The sequence below is a fragment of the Opisthocomus hoazin genome, chromosome 4 (genome assembly GCF_030867145.1).
Source record: "Opisthocomus hoazin isolate bOpiHoa1 chromosome 4, bOpiHoa1.hap1, whole genome shotgun sequence".
NCBI classification, from domain to species: domain Eukaryota; kingdom Metazoa; phylum Chordata; class Aves; order Opisthocomiformes; family Opisthocomidae; genus Opisthocomus; species Opisthocomus hoazin.
In genome coordinates, this window is record NC_134417.1 from 54,404,365 (window position 1) to 54,421,124 (window position 16,760).

At 38.7% G+C, this 16,760-nt stretch overlaps 1 protein-coding gene across 6 annotated transcripts in view; it reads left to right on the top strand.

The window, feature by feature from the left end:
* The window catches only part of TBC1D5 (TBC1 domain family member 5), a 326,766-nt gene that overhangs the window by 299,312 nt on the left and 10,694 nt on the right, over nucleotides 1-16,760 (top strand). The gene's annotated exons all lie outside the window — the stretch shown is intronic.

Genomic DNA, 16,760 nt, shown 5'->3' on the forward strand with positions numbered 1-16,760 from the left:
CAATTCACGTGTAAATATACTTAGCTATGTTTTGATAAAAGCAGCAGTTTATAAACTGTGTTGGACTGAAGTCCAAAAATTAATATATTTAGTTATGTGAAAAAGCACTGTTATTAAGAAATCAGGGCACAACTGCAACAATTTTAAGGTTTATTTGTAGCCTGAAACATCACAATCTAAGCAAAATAATTTAAAGTTGACTATTTCAGTGGGTAGACTTGAGTACATGATACCTAAGTTTGCCAGGTCAAAAAGATCAGATGTGAAAGCTGTATTATTCTTGTATTTTTATTTTCTTTTATGTGAGCATTTTAGTAGCCACTGTTATGAGCCTAGGAAGAGCTATAAATACTGTGTTATCTGAAAGTTTGGAATCACAGCCTTCAAAAGGCATGTGTAAACATCTAACCCCAACAGCTTTATTCTGACGTATTGTATTGCTTCTGTGAGGGTGCATGAGCAATGATGAGACTAGAGGCAAGCGCAAGGGGTAAATTATTGCCTACTGAAATGATGGGGGAAAGATTACTGTGTCAAGAAGAAAAGCTGGAGTTACTTTCCTTTAGGAAAGAAGACGAGGAGTGTTTAGCAGGGATGTCAATTCAAGTAGAAGCGTAAGCACTTCACCAGCTATGGCTCTGCACTAGAGATCAGAATAAAGCCAGACAAAGATACTTGAAGTAGTCTGCCTTTCAGCACCAGATCCATGAAATGAAAGGAAATGATCTGTGATAGTATCCAGGTGTTAAACTCTTTCTCCCAAATATATTAGAAATTGGAACATTCAGGGCGAATAGTCTCCTGAGAGCATCGCAGAGCCGTTTCTAACCCTCACAGGAGAGGGGAAGCCATCCCCTATACAGCACTGGGGTGGGGATGCACTGGGTGCATCGTGGCACCCCTGCAGCACTCTCAGAGCCTTCCAGCCTAGTTTCTTCCAAGTCCTGCTCCCTGTACTTCTTCGCAATATTCCCACACGTCTTGTCAACATCATGGGCTATTAACTTTGTAAATTTGGGTTGCACTAATGCATTTAAATCCTGTAGAGATTAACAGTTACGCATGACAAAGAGAGCACAAGAGAAACTGAGATATCACCAACCTTCCCAGCCTCTGTGCTTGTAGCAAACTGATGAGGTTAGGTGTCCCCAAATCAGCCAGCACATGATCCATGGGAAGACGGATAAAAACCACCAAGGTTCTGACTGACCTGACCTGTGCAAAATTCCTTCTGACCTGAAATTTGTCCATCACCTTCATCCCGGTGATCTGAGAAGCACTTGCCAGCAGGCTGTCCGAGAATATGGATTCTCTATAGCATCACAGAACACCCGCTGAGGATTATCTCCAGTGTCCATCCACTGCTTGAGGCTTCAGGGAATGGCAGCAAAATAAAACTCAGAACATATCTGGTCATTTCTGGGTTAAGGGAAAACCCAGCAAGGGCAGCTACTGCAGCTGGTCTGATTCTCCCCCAGGTATCTCTTACCCATGAAAACTGCTTCATTTCAGAGACCACAGAGCAGATAATGATGAGTTATATCACTCCTCTTGTAATCTGTCAGGACACTTAATTTCAAGGATATTACTTCTTCCTGTGGGGTTGAGTTTTTCTGTCTTCATCATCCAGCTTTTGGCTCTTGCAGCATTCTTGACAGCGAGGTTGAAAATCCTCATTTAACTTACCTAGACACAGTGATTAAGTAATCTCTCAACACTGTCTTTGCTAGTAGGACACTTTAAGATTCGTTTTTTATGGGTTGCTTTTTAGACACAATCATTTTTGTGGTCTTCCTTTGAATTCTTCAGGGGTTTCATATGCCTTTTGAAGTGGTTTAATCAGGTCAGTATACGCTGTAGCAGCACTGGGCTCAGCAAAGTAATTCCTTAGCAAAGGGAAGGTCATCTCTCTACTCGTACATGGCATTCCTCTTTTTAATGCAGCATCACATTAGTGCTCTTTAACACAGTGGTAGGTTGAGGTGACAATCCATTATGACCTTTAAAATTTGGTGAATCACAGCTTTCTAAACAGAGGATTTTATCCTGTAGGTAAAACCAGGAAATGCTTATTTCTGTATGTATTCCTTCCACTTGATTATATTAAAATTCACTTCTTGTCATTTGGCTTTTTAGCTGAATAATTTAGGTTCCTCTGCAATCTACTGTTTTCTTCTACCACTCAGACTCCAGACTTAGCCATCATAAATTTAATAGTTGTCTAAATTATTTATAAAAACATATAGATATGTAAAATTTGAGGAGCTTTCCAGAACCAATTCCTTTAACAAAGAGATAGACAACATTTTTAAGAATTATCAGTAAGTCCGTTTTTTAGTCTAAGGCCTGCCCTTTAAATTTGATAAAGTTTAAGGTTCTTATTTTCTAAAAAAACACATTTTTTTAGATTGAAGTTTTAAAAATTTTTTTCAGACTTTATTACTCAACAAATATTCTGTTTCCTATATTGACTCCATTATATTTGCAGGTCATTTTTTAACAAAATAATGTTAATTCAAGCTTATAAAAATGCAGATCCAGTGACCATTCACCACAGAATTATTTAACTGGCCCTACAAATCAAAATGTCAAACAGTTATAGAATGTTCTTTTTGCCGTTTCCAGTGAAACAATTCAGAATTTTTTGGCCATCTTTTCTCTGGTTCTTTCTCTTAAAAGGGGATCCTGATGACAGTCAGGGGCAGTTACTTCATGAGAGAGATGTCATGTGTTGTAGCTCAGAAATGGTCAAAGTAACCGTGAAGTCATCTATTCTGTTTTGAATCCCTAGTAATTTATAAACTATTTATATCAATTCAGATTATACCAAGTATATTTTTATATGGTGTCTTTTTAGAAAATAATTTTGTTATAATGAAATTCTCAGGGAGAATTTGCCTCTTTGCCATATAGTGATATTATGTTTCTTCAGCAAGAGCATTGTATTTCTATAGGTTTCAGCAGACATCTGCTAATACTGCATTTTCTGTGCATAGAGCGTAAGGAAAGAGCAGAGGGACAGAACAGCAGTTTTTGTTTTGTTCATATGTTCAAAGATGCTTTCATTAAATGTTCATCTCCTTCTGTAAATAAGCCACACAGTGTACCACACGGCAACGACATAATCAACTGCTTGTAATATCAGGGGATGTTACCATGGGAATGAATGATGGTTCTGAAATATTACTACTTAGCGCTATGTGTAGAAATTAGAAATAGGTTTTTGATTATGAAAACGGGCAAAAGCCATTCTGTGATCTTTGTCTCCTTCTTAGGGCTGTGCATTAGATGGAGTTTTACTTTTCTTCCCCCTCTCCCTTAATCACTGAAGAACTGCTATGGTGGAATGCCTGTTAATGCCTCCAAGGACAAATGTTGAAATTTTTATACGTAAAATAGCCAGACAGGAAAGCAGATTTTAATTCTGTTCCCAACCTTTTTCTCAAGCTTGTCATAGCTTTCAAAAAAAAAAAAAAAAAAATTGTGTTCAATTTTTTCATTGATGAATTGAAAGTACCACCAATTTTTTAAGCCTTCCCTGCGGTTTTGTTCACCATATAAATGCAGAATATTACTCAGTTGATAATGAAAAAGTATAGTTGCCATAGCTATTACTGCTCCAGCTTCATCATCAACATTTTTCTTTCTGTGAGGTTCTTTTCTGTTAGTGCATTTAAATACAGCAAGGCTCAGTGATTCAGAAAGCTGTAGTGTACAGGTTAAGTATTACAATATTGTAACCTGTCATATGTTATTTACTTTTTAAAGAATTTTGATTGTTTCCTCCTTCCTTTTGCTATGTGGAAAGAAAAGCATCAAGCTAGCGAATGCATTTTCCCTGGTAAATGTGACCTCTGTCTGATGTCTTAGAGTAGATCGTGAATACTTTAAGAGTCGTGCACCCAAACATCACTCAGAGGGCCCCACTGTGTCTGCTGGAAGGCTCCTCATTTGTCCTGCATTTTTGACATGGAACTGACTTTGAGGTGTTAGTTCAACATGAAATCAGTCTGGAGGGTCTCAAAGACCAAAGCTTCATTACATCTGAGGCTCAAGCCAACGCAGTGCTGTTAAGTGGCAGTTCAAGTGACACCAGTTAATGACACGGCCGTCAGACACCATCTAGAATAGCAGATTCTAGATGGTGTCTGACTGCTATATACTGCTATTCTAGTATGTTTAGGGTTTGGAGCATGTCGCCACTGGCCCACGATTAAAGCACAGCCTCTTAACAAAAAGTAAATGAAAACCCTGGAAAAGTATCCATCCTCCATAGGCAAGTACTAATATGAGAGATCGTGAAGGATGTTTCTGAGCTTGCCGGAAGCTTTTGTTCCAGAGTGGAAAGTGCTGAATTTTAAAACATCGTCTGTTTATAAGGGACAGGAACCAATCCATCACTGTTCTCTGAGACAGAAGAACTTGCCATTTGTTTCCAACAGAGACGTAGTTTCAGACCTCCAAGTGTGTGAAGGTTTACCACATAATTTCATGTGTAGTACAGGAAGTCCTTTTCATGAGAGGCAATTTAAAGGAACATTGGTTCAGTATTAACTTTGATATGGGGATCTTTATATAGAAACTATTCTTTTTTGATGGGCAATTTATCAGGTTATGAAAGGAGAGAAACTAAGGTCATTCCACACTTGCTTTTGCTTCAGGGCAGCACTATGTAAATGCAGAAGGTTGCTTCCCCAGCTAGCTGAGATTCAGAAGCAGTTTAGCTGCTTTCTCACAACATGGAGCCTCAGCTAATAAGCCCTGCGGACTCATAGCAGCTCTGCAAAGAGTTAGCTCACAGGGTCTGCACAACACCCTAGAAATATGTGCAAAGGTACCCAATTATACAGAAGCAACGTAAGTCTGCCTGGTTTTATTAACTTCATACTGGTACTGCTAAACTTGAGCCAGCTGCTAGAGAGACATTCAGGTGGGTCCCAGCAATACCTTGCTCGATAGCCAGGGTTTTAAATCACTTCTTGCATTGGAGGCAACATCACATAATCCTCTAAGCTTTGACCCGCATCTAATAAGTTTATGCTTAAGCATGCTGGCTCTGCTAAGCCAAATCAAATAAATCCTTCTCTGAGCTACCTGTACAGGGCTGGTTGGGTTGTCCTTACGGTGCGTTTTCTAATGTGACTTCTGCTGTCTGTAATACGTTGCTATGTCCTTCACCAGTATTCCAGTACATCTCTGCCCCCTAGTGTGGATTATGGAAGGGAAGTGAAAAAGTGAACTTTTCATCCTTCATTCTTCTAAACACCACAAGCGTTCTGCCACTGGAATGACGTGCCAGCTCTCGGCTGTCATAGGTAGCCTGTAGATAACTGTACATATTTACAGAATGCCTGGAAGTTATGGCATCACAGGAACGAAGAGATCAAAGCTACTCTTTTGAGAGCTCTTTGGATGAGATCACGGTACGTGTCCCTTCCACAGCCATCAGGGAGCTGTGAGATTCGCTTACACTTATACTGCCTGACATCTCCCAGACAAATATTATTTGGAAGACTTATTAAACATAGTTCAAAGCCACCTTTTCACTGTGTTTATTGCAAATACCATGAGCAAGGAAGGAAAAATACAAAATCAGAGGAACAAAAACTTACAGGATATAGTTAGTCATATAATTTTAGTTATTGTGTGAAATAGCACCTTTAAAGGCTTAATTAGACTGACTTGTTCCATCCCTCTTTCAACAGTCAATGCAATTGTTACAAGGATGCATTTCATTATAACGATCATTTGCAGTGGGAGAGGGAGAGGAGAAAGTTGACTTAATTGCTTATTATTTAGCAGCTGATACATTGCCCAATATAGATCTGGATGCAGTACTTGTTAAATGTATGCAAGATGGTACTGAATTCTTGTTTTATGTATCATGTGATGAGATGAAAGGTTATGACATATTTGTGAGGCTAAAATGAAATGGAAATTATTCTGCTGCCCAGGGTTGAAATGAAATACTTCAGCATTTGTTGAGGAAGTAAGTGCATTAAATGAGTTCTTTTATGCTTGGGACATAAATAAAATAATCCACAGTTTATAAACCCAGTGTGATTAGAAATTCTGTAAGTAAAAAAGGCCACATCAAACACAACGCCATGGGTCTGAGGGGATTGCTCCTTTGGTTAAGAATAATGATGTAAAATAACATATAAAAACAGCTTATAAATGGAGAACATTAACAAATTTATTAAACTGAATACAGGAACCGTTACTGGGAAGCAAATATTTGTTCTATAGCATGGCGTTCAGACTCTCACTTCTGGTCATGCTGTGTATATATATATGTAGGAAGAATAAAAGTGTAATTCTTCATGCCCCATGGATTTTAACCACCTTTTTGTCCCTTGAGGGTAACTCTTAAGGTCAAAACACACAGTTCAACTGAGAAAGAGCTACTTTCTTTCTACAACTGAGCCTGAAAGTCCAACTGTGGTAGGCACCTCCAAATGAAAGCATCCCAGTAGTCTGGATGAAAAGGAGAAGATTAAAATAACAAAGTTTATGTACCCCATCATTACCTAATTAACAGCTTTCTCTGCAACTTTTAGTGAATTCCTGTCACACTCTACTTCCATTGGCCTCTTGCTTCCTTCCATTTGTGTGGCGAACATCTCCCTGCCACTGAGGGCCACTGACAAGCCACTCTTTCCTTCCCAGCATCTTGTAGGCATTGGTTTCTCTTCTCATGTCAGCTTTAGAGGAATAAAACCTTGGCAGAAGCTAAATTCTGGCATGACTGAATTGTTAATTATCCATTATTTCCATAATGATCTTTGACATCATTATAGATTAACCTTACCACGGTCACTGGTTTGCTTATTATTATATTCTTCAAGATCCACCTTTGCTTTAAATCATTATAGCTATGTTGTAACCAACCAGGTGAGCAGGAGCATATCTGATATGTTGCTTTCACTGTTCACACTTTGTTCAGCCTTTCACACTCACCTATCATGTTCAGAATACATGGCATAATTTGAGGAAGGGCACAGAGCTGCTTGAATGATCCCAGACAACAGCTGTTTTCACTGAAGAGGACTGCCATAGGTGGAGGGACTAGGTGGCATGAAAAAGTCCCCATCTTCAGAACAGAGCAGGAGCATGACTCAAAACTGTACAGGGGTAGAAAACAGAAAATCAGTACGTTTATCAAATCCGTGCAATACATACAAAAGTGCCGGAACAAAATTAAGGCAAACAGGAAAATGGCTTTCCTTTAACATGTGTTTCTAATTATTTTTATTAATGTGAATGTAACCACACTTCACAGCTTGGATTGACTTGTTTTTCTGTTATAATCTGGGCACAAATCCAGAACTACTGCCAGTAATCCACTCCTAAGGACCTCTGAATAAGTGGTACAAATACGTCTCAGGGCTTGCACTATCTCTTTTTTTTTTTTCAAACCAGTTTAAGTCAAAGTTTCTTCTAAGTGGTAAAACAGTTTGATGTGCAACTCCAGACACTACTGAATGGACGTCCAGTACAATTCGTTTATTTCTAACATCCAACTTCTCAGGCAATGAAACAGAAGTTACAGTTGTCTTACCCAAAACCCAAATATACTCTGTGGATGCTTAAAAAGTCTTTAATAGCATAATGCTGACTTTAAGAGTACTGCAATATCTCCTCGTGACACATTTAACCCTAATAAGTTCTTCTGTTACAGAAATGCCATAGAAACAGAAGTTTGCAATGAAAGGAGAGAATATAGTTAATAGACTGAGATTTGTTCAATGAAGGAATAACCACAGGGTAATCATAAAAGTCTCAAAAAAATACCAAAAAAAAGTTCTACAATACATGTGAGTGATGAACACAAGATAGTTTGAATGATTCAGTGAGGTTTATAGATCAGCCCCACTCCTTCTTCCCTGCCTCCTGGAGATGGCACTTCAAGTAAGTGTCTTTGCTATATCAACCTCTATCCTGACAGAGAACCGAAAAGTCCAATAGTTGTAGTCAGGGTCCATAATTTCTATGTGTATGCTACATGAAAATTGAAAGCACCTGTGTCAAACTGTATTCCTTCTGAATAAAGACTAGTCTTTAGTTCTGATGCATTAGCTTTTCTTCCAGGTTAGCATCGCTGTAGGAAACATACTATTTACTGAGCAGCAGCCACAATAATTATGTCAGTAACATGTATTGGATGTATATATTATCTCCTGTGTCAGTATCAATTATCTTCATTGATGTTCTGTTAACCTTAGAAGAAATAACAATCCAAGACTTGAATCATGGGCACTCTGTAGATTTTAATGGGAAACAAGTTGCAACATCCTTTTTTTCTGAATGGCAGTACAATTTCAACAGCTTCATAGCACAGAAAACTCTGGATGTTTTATAGCTGAGAAATGTAAATGAACCTTTTGTATGCAATATTTTAACCAATAATTGTCCAGTATATTGCTATTTACCTAAGCAAAACTTGCACAGACTAAAATCAACACACACCCTCAATAGAAGGTATTCAGTTATGGTAATTGAATACCAATTAACCAGGTAAATATTTAAACAGTTTAATGTTGATGTACCTGAACCAAAATGTAGGGGCTGTCTGAGAAGTCAATGTACATTCTTTCATGCTCAATCTCTCAAGAATAAAATATACAACAGTAGCCTTTTGTAGTAAAGTTTATGCAGTGGACAAGAGCATAAAATGCAACAGGGTATACTTCTCTTACACCTAGAAATAACCAGATGCATAACGCTTTAACATTACATGAGTTTCTCCACACAGGTCAAACACTAAAGCTAACGGGAATGAAATAATTTGTATGCGTAGTTGTTTCCAGAAGTCCTCACTGTAAGATATTAGGTGGACAGAAGAGTAGAAACTAATAACTGCAATAGTGTTTTTCACACAGCTAAGGGAAACTCTTAGCAATGATCAATTAAAGGAAAATATATGGTGATATATTCAGAAGTAGTTATTAACACACATTGAGATAACATCATAATTCTATACTGGAGAAAATGATCTCATAGAAAACTTAAAAAATGGCTTTCACAGTTTGTTGTCATTTATTCTATGTATGACAAGCATCATAGAAAATCCCTTAAGAATTTTTAAATGGAATTTCAGGCATTTATGGATGTTTGCTTTCAAAACTCTCAATCTATCCAGGTTTTTATGTAGCATTTACCACAATGGTATTTGAGTAAATAATTCTGCTTGTAAAATCAGAAACAGTTTTAATGAGTTCAGCCATACAAGAAGTAGAAACCTTATATTTTTGAAATCTCTACATGATCTACAATAACTGTCTTTTACACAACGATCGCAATTTTAAGGTGTGATATCTGCAATCTGTTGCAGTATGAAGTGCAAATGAAGTGACGTGAAATGAAAGGAAGTGAAAATGTATGTTTTCCCCTTAGGAAAGGTTTCAATTTCTTGTGGCTATAAAGTTTGTCACTTATGCAGACAAATTCTCATTTGCTTGCTACTTCACACCAGTGTAATTTTTCTATTTCTAATTAATGTAAGCAGCAACAGGAAGAGAGCAATTCTGCAGGAGGAGGGAGAGAAAAAAAATTACTTTGAACTTTAAGAAATATATGTTGCTTGGAGATGCTTAGCGGCTGGTGGTCCTAGTAGGTGTTTGTAGTCATAGGTAAAGAGTTTTAATGAGCTGAATGGACATGGATTAATATGGAGCACATGAAACGATAGCTACTACACAGATGATATTTTAACAATGGTCAGCACTGTACATTAATGTAAGGAGATGGGATGGCGCAGTGTATTATCACCATCAGGGCCAAAATTTCTCAGAAAAAATTCGCCCCTCATAGGAAGAGCACACTCTGTCACCTGCCATGGGAGGCACGGTGCCTGTGCTCTTTTATATTCTCTTGGAAAGCACGGGATGTCTGGAAATACACTCTTGTCCTGGTACACCTTGGCACTGACACAGACATAAGGCACACGTTAATTCGCTTATCAGGTGTAAATTAGAGTTCATATTTAAGAGTTGATCTTACCTTTGAGCAAGGGATGGACAAAATGGCTTGGTGACCCTACTGACCTCATTTTCTGTATGCCTGCGATTTTGTGCATTGCTATGAGTTGATCACAGAATCACAATATGGTAGAGTTTGAAAGGGACCTCTATGGATCATCTAGTCCATCCCCCCTGCCAAAGCAGGGTCACCTACAGCAGGCTGCACAGGACCTCATCCAGGTGGGTCTTGAATATCTCCAGGGAAGTAGACTCCACAACCTCCCTGGGCAGCCTGTTCCAGTGCTCCGTCACCCTCAAAGTAAAGAAGTTCTTCCTCGTGTTCAGATGGAACTTCTTACGCTTCAGTTTGTGCCCATTGCCCCTTGTCCTGTCGCTGGGCACCACTGAAAAGAGTCTGGCCCCATCCTCTTGACACCCTCCCTGAAGATATTTAGAGGCGTTTATAAGATCCCCTCTCAACCTTCTCTTCTTCAGGCGAAACAAGCCCAGCTTCCTCAGCCTTTCCTTGTAAGAGAGATGCTCCAGTCCCCTAATCACCTTCATAGCCCTCCGCTGGACCCTCTCCAGTAGTTCCTCAGATGGTTGGTGATTTTTTACCACACATTTCTCTGATGTCATAAGCATTACCACACATTAAATATTGATAAAATCTCAGTGCTCCACACATTACACATGAATCATATATATATACTATATAAATACATAATTTATATTAAAATCAATGTTTTAAAGAATGTAATACTTCACAAAGAATTTAATACTTCAGATTTTTAAGATCCTTAAATTCTTCAGCACTCAAATGTTGCTAAGGGATTAGGTTAGTACCATTATATTATAATTGTATTACATTATAATTGTACATAAAATTGAATTTTATCATTAAATTGTGGTTGTTACAATAAGAGTTGACATTCACAATGAGACAGATAAATGAAAATTAAGCTATTTAGTGGTGTTGCCTTTATCAACACTTAGGTCACAAACTCTATTGTTTGAGAAGGAAATTCAGCTCCTCACATCTGTATTTTTAATGCTGGAAAGAAAATGCAATATTTGGAAACATCTTGAGCTGCATTATTATATCTCTATGTCATGCAGTGTAGTCTTTCTAGAAAGGCCACAAACCACTGTTAAGTTCTATATTTTCTGACGAATTTTAATGAGAGAGCATGTTTTCCTGCTCAAAGTCAGTTCAAGTTCGGGTAGGAAAGAATTATTTGTTGTGAAAAGAGAGAAAAATTGATTATCAGAAGCTAAATTCCCAGTCCATCCTTCCAGCCCTCGAATGTTAGTGAAAAGGCAGTGCAGTGATAGTGTACTGTGCAGGAAATGTTGGAAGCATTTTCTGTAGGCCCTGTAAGCCCTCATTTCCTAAAAACAATCGTACAAAAGGACTGTAATGTGAGTCCAGAGAGTGAACTGTGCCTTGGCATCTGTGGGATGTTTGCGTTCCTTTTTTGGAAAAATCAGATGGTGAAGTAATACACTCAGTTGTCCCCTTACCGCTGCCTACCTTGGCAATGGGAAGGTACTTTTGCGTTCTGAGTTTGAGCTGTCTTCTCAGTAGCGGAAAGCAAGGGTGCAAAAAGTCGATTTAACATGATCCTGGCACTGTCGACCGTTCACAAGTCATTGATCAGGAACTAGTAGTAGAAAGGCAGCATTCATAATAAAGCTTGCAGCTATTTCGAGTTAGCTCCTCAGCAGGAGTCGTCTTCCTGGAAAGACCCCACAGAGACCGGCTTAAAATAGAAACCGTTAGGAGAGAGATGCACTGCAAAAAGGCAGTGATACGGGAGAAAACAACAAACCTAAGAGAACAAGGACTTGAAAATTATTCCCGGGTTCAGTTTTCTCCACCTCCATCTGATTTTGTGTATATGGTTGTTAAGTTGTATAGTATAAAGTTGATAACTCCGCCTTGTGCCTTCGTCCTGCAGGGCCGTAGCTCTGCCTGCCTCCCGCTTCTCGGGTGGGAGGGAAGAGGTGCAGGTCTGTCTTCTGGACGGGTGGGCGTGAAGGGGTGCCTGAGAACAGACAAGTTTTCCCACTCACTCAACACAGCTCTGGGTGGCTTTCTTGCGGAATCTGTTTTGAATGCACGCAAAATTTGCAGTGGAAATTACCTTACTTAATAAGCATCTAAAATAATTAGGCCAAGCCTACCAGCTATTCCACATTCAGAGAGGACAGTTTTGAACAGCCCCTTTCTCCGGCCAGGGAGCTCAGCAGTGACTGCACACACCATCATGCAATATGTAGCAGTTCAGTCATCAAAGAGCATAAGCCTTCTCTAATTTTCCTGCTAGGATCTGCCATGGATTATTTTCCTCTTTCATCTCTGTGCAGAGGATGACAGCGTGTCTTCAGTTTCAATTTTAGAAATAAAGTCAGGGAGAGGAAATACAAATTTGGATTTGTTTTAAAAATACTTCTACAGTGAGTTTGCATGTGAACTTACTTACGATTTGGAATAGCTGTAAGAGCAAGAAATGAAAAATACATTTTGTCTTGATTTTTAGCTTTTTCAGCTGTTGCTACCCAAATCACTACTTGATACATTGTTTTTCTGTATTTTGTAGAAAAGAAGAACAAGAATGCAATCATTTGCATGTTAATCCTCTGTAGTTACAGTTGGCTTTAAATTATATCAAGGCAGCTGATCATAGTCTCGCTGCGGAAGTAGTTATTGATTTACTGGTCTAGTATCTATCAAACTTAATTGAATCTGCTCGCTTGACAATAAGTACCCAAAATTAATTCAAATCAATTATATGAAAGGCATCCCTTAGGTTGTGAGTCTTGTTTGAGGGCAGCCATAATAGTGGATAACGTTGCTCACTTCTGAAGAGAACTGGTTTTACAGCACCAGTGTTTCTGAGGCTTAGTCAAGAGTAAATTCAGGGTATGACAGTTCATTTTGTGAAACTTAGAGGTTTGTTAGTACTGTGTTGAAACAAATCCAGAATCGTGTAATGGCTGTCTGCGATCTCCTACAGTGCTCCGATCACCAGGTGACAGGTTGCAAAATTCACCTTTTGTTTTCCTCTGCTACGAGCTTCACTGAAACAGAAATATTTTCTTTTTCTACAGAAAGCATTTGGCATCAGCTAAATGACATCTTGATAAAAGGGGAAAAAAAAAACACAAAGGTCGACAGACCTTTGGCCTTAGTCTTAGTCTTCTAAGTACCATAGGATGTTTTAGCTTTTGAATGACAACAGCTATCTCAATAAAATAGATATTTATAGCATAGACCCAAACTGGACTGGGTTTTGAATAATCTAGAAATCACATAATCAGTTTCTTTAATTAATTGAATCAATGTTTGGTTTACAGGTAGGAAGGTGTTTTCAGTTCCTAATTGATATCTGTGGGTGGTTTTTTTCAAAAGATAGTTATTATTTTATGAAAAAAAAATTAGGTTAAGCTGTTAGGTACTGATATAGAGCATCAGATAAGGAAAAAAATCAATATATGGCCAATTCATTTATATTCATAAAGCACTTCTCTCACAATACAGTAACATCTCCTGTGAAGGAAGAATAATTAAAAGATGCATCTCAGCTTAATGTAAAAGTCCTTCAGCTGAGCAATATCATAATAAATATCATGCTTCCTAGAACTCTTAACAGAGCTAGTGTTTTTAAATGTATTTATAGTTACAAGGGTATCTTTTGAGATACAAAAGGGTAAAATAAAAAGCTGCTGTCTGCACTTGAGAGCTTAGTTTCCCTGTTCAAGCAACTGGCTTCCCTGTGAGGTCCCCCCAGCAGTGCGAAGAGGCTTGGATGAAAGTCCCTCAGGTGAGGACTGCTGAGCCCTGGCACAGCCACTCACGGAAGTGCAGCTGCAGAGGTACATACTGAGTCACTTGCCATCCTTCCTCTTCTTCCCACCTCTGCTTCCAGCCCATGTGGATTGCGAAGGGTGGTCCCAGCAGAAGGGTGTGATCGAGGAGGAAATCGTGCGCAATCACATTGCCCGTATGCTTCTCTTGTCTAAGGAACTGGCCTTTTGTAATTCCTCTCTACTCATTAGTCAGGGAAAAAGAATGACGACTGAGAACTTGGGTTCCGTACTTACCACTTATGTGGTAGATAAAAATCTCTGCATTCAAAATGGATGAGGGTAGTAGGTTAGAAGCCACGTGCAGTTCAAGGGCATATTTAGAAGAAGATCCATTGCTAGTTCCACAGGGAAACCTGCATTCTGCTTCACTATACTAGAGAAAGACATCCCAATTTATGACCTTATGTCACAACTGTTACTTAAGGGGGTGGCCGGGGGGGAAAGTGGCTGATTACAGTGATTTACGTCTTGGGGCATTTTTCTGGGTTAAGTGGCAGTGTGCTCTTTGAGTCCAAAATTGTTTCTTAGAGAAAACTCCAAGTGGAAATTTTTCCAAAACACATTTTAGTGATTTTAACTGATAAAAAATAATAGACCCTATATATCAAGGACATATGTCACACTGTACTTTAAAACATGCTGCAAATTGAAGGAAAAGGAAAGGAAAAATGTTAGAAATTCAACAGTTCAATGTTAGAAAATATTGCTGTATTTCCAACCTCTTCTCTCTTAATCTTTTTTGCTCTGAAACTAATATTAAAATCTGTTATTAATTTTGCTATAGTAAATATGTGATGGTACGAACATTTTTATTAATTTTTACTGCTGGCTGACTATGATAATTCCATTCATAAGTTCTTAGAAATTTGTCAGTGTACTGGCTCTTCAACATAGTTACAGCTGGTTTCTGTAGCAATGATAGATTCTTTTCCATTTTTTGAAATAATGACTTATAAACATCTCTAAAGAGCAGAAATAATAGTAGATTATTTCCACATCGTATGGAATGTCTTTCAGCTTTTGTTCTCTTGCTCTTATTTTCCTGGGGTTTTTTTCAGATTTCCCTTATTTGGTCTTCAGCAGATTGGAGATTAGTTCTGAAATATTTTCTTGGTCCATCTGCTTAGTCAGTATGCATACTTTAGCTTTTTAATGTATGGTTTTAATTTATGTGGGGATCAAACATTATAGAAATGTTTTTCTTTCTAATGCTGAGAAATGGAAGAGACAGTTGAATTCAGTGATTCAGGCTGTGACTAAGCACTGCTTTCCTGCCTATCAAGACTTTGGACTTCTGATGTTTCAAGTTCTGAACCTTTTAAAAGTAGGAAAACTTACGTTGTTTGTTAAACAATGGAAATCTGAATCTAAAGTATTATTTTATAAGTAAATATTAGTATCTTTTATCTACCAAGTTGAGACAAGACAATTTAGATGTAAAATATAAAAAAGCAAGTACAATGTTGAATTACTTATGCTTTCTCTCAATTCATGATGCTACATATTTGCAGAAAGATCTAGTTTTATATTATTTCTAGTCTTCATAATGCAGTGTCTTTCTGATGTAAGATTTATGCTAGACATAGTTCAATTGTATTACGTTTGACTTCGCTGCTGCAGGACACTGCCACTGTAATATGATAAATGATGAGTGCTAAATAATGTAAACATGGATCTCCTTGTTCAGATAGACTGCTAATGCAAAGCTGAGTTACCGACCCCCACCGTTGCTCTTGACCTTGATCACACCACCTTTCATGGCTCCCAGCCTCTTTTATTCCTTCCACTTTTCAGCTTGCTTCTTGAGCAGTTCATTTAGTGGTTGGGCGTGGATCCTTTCTTCTCTTTGCTCTCTCCATTCTTCATTTATACCCATTAGTGATTTCTGGCCCACACACAATTTCAAACTTCTGTGTTTATATGTGGGTTTTAAATCCACCTCTCTACTTTTAATCTTTCTTCTTGTCCAGTCTCCCACATCTCATTCTTTTGCTATCTATTTTGTAAACACAAAACTTATGCCAGATTGCTCAACGCTTTTATTTGAAACTTCAGGTTGTGTCAAAGTTGGCAGTGTCATCATATTCGTCCTTGTCAGCAGTCTGTGACAACAGTTTTGGCTTTTCACTGGTTCAGGCCCTGAGCGTGTGGGATGTTTTTAAAAACAAACAAAGGCAACGCAGGTGTGGATTAATGGTACAGAGCCCTAATTGTGAAGCACCTGGGATACAGATATTTCTGAGCCGCAAAGTGTTGTTCCCAAACAGCTGTCGCTGAGGGATTTGGGCTCAGCTCTGTGTGTGTATGACAGGAGTGGCACAAAAGATTACCCTATTGTTTTCAGTTTACAGACACCATCTCATTCTGTAAATCTGTCATTAGGAATCATGGCTGTTTTCTTGAAGAATTGAGGAGGAAGGAGGAAGCTAGGAGCTTGGAGAAGGACGTGACATAGTTTAAAGAGACCGCAGAGCTATGAGACCTATAGTTTCTCTGGGCTGGTTTGGTCTGCAGCATTGCCTGGGATTTCCCTGACATGGGGAAGGCCACCACAGCTCCAGCTCTGATGTGTTAGCCAGCCTCCAGCCCTGACTCCTGCAAGCACTGTACACCGGGTTAAAGAAATACAGAGGACAGCTCTATAGGTGTATAAGGCAGGAGTCTTCTGAAGTGATGGTACTGCACAGCTCTTTCTGACAGATAAACTTTGCTCAGCACTGAGTCTTTTACCTAAAAGAAGGGGTTGGAAAGCGAAGGAAAGTTTCAGCCCTTTTATAAAGAAGAGCGTTCTAGCATTCGCAGTGGCTACAGGATCAAGATTAAGGTTGCCGAGCTCCTACCCTGACCCTTGCTAAGCTGCGGCAGATTCCTGTAAATGTTGTTGAGCGCTTTCCAAAGCATTACCAGGGTCAAAGATGTGTAACT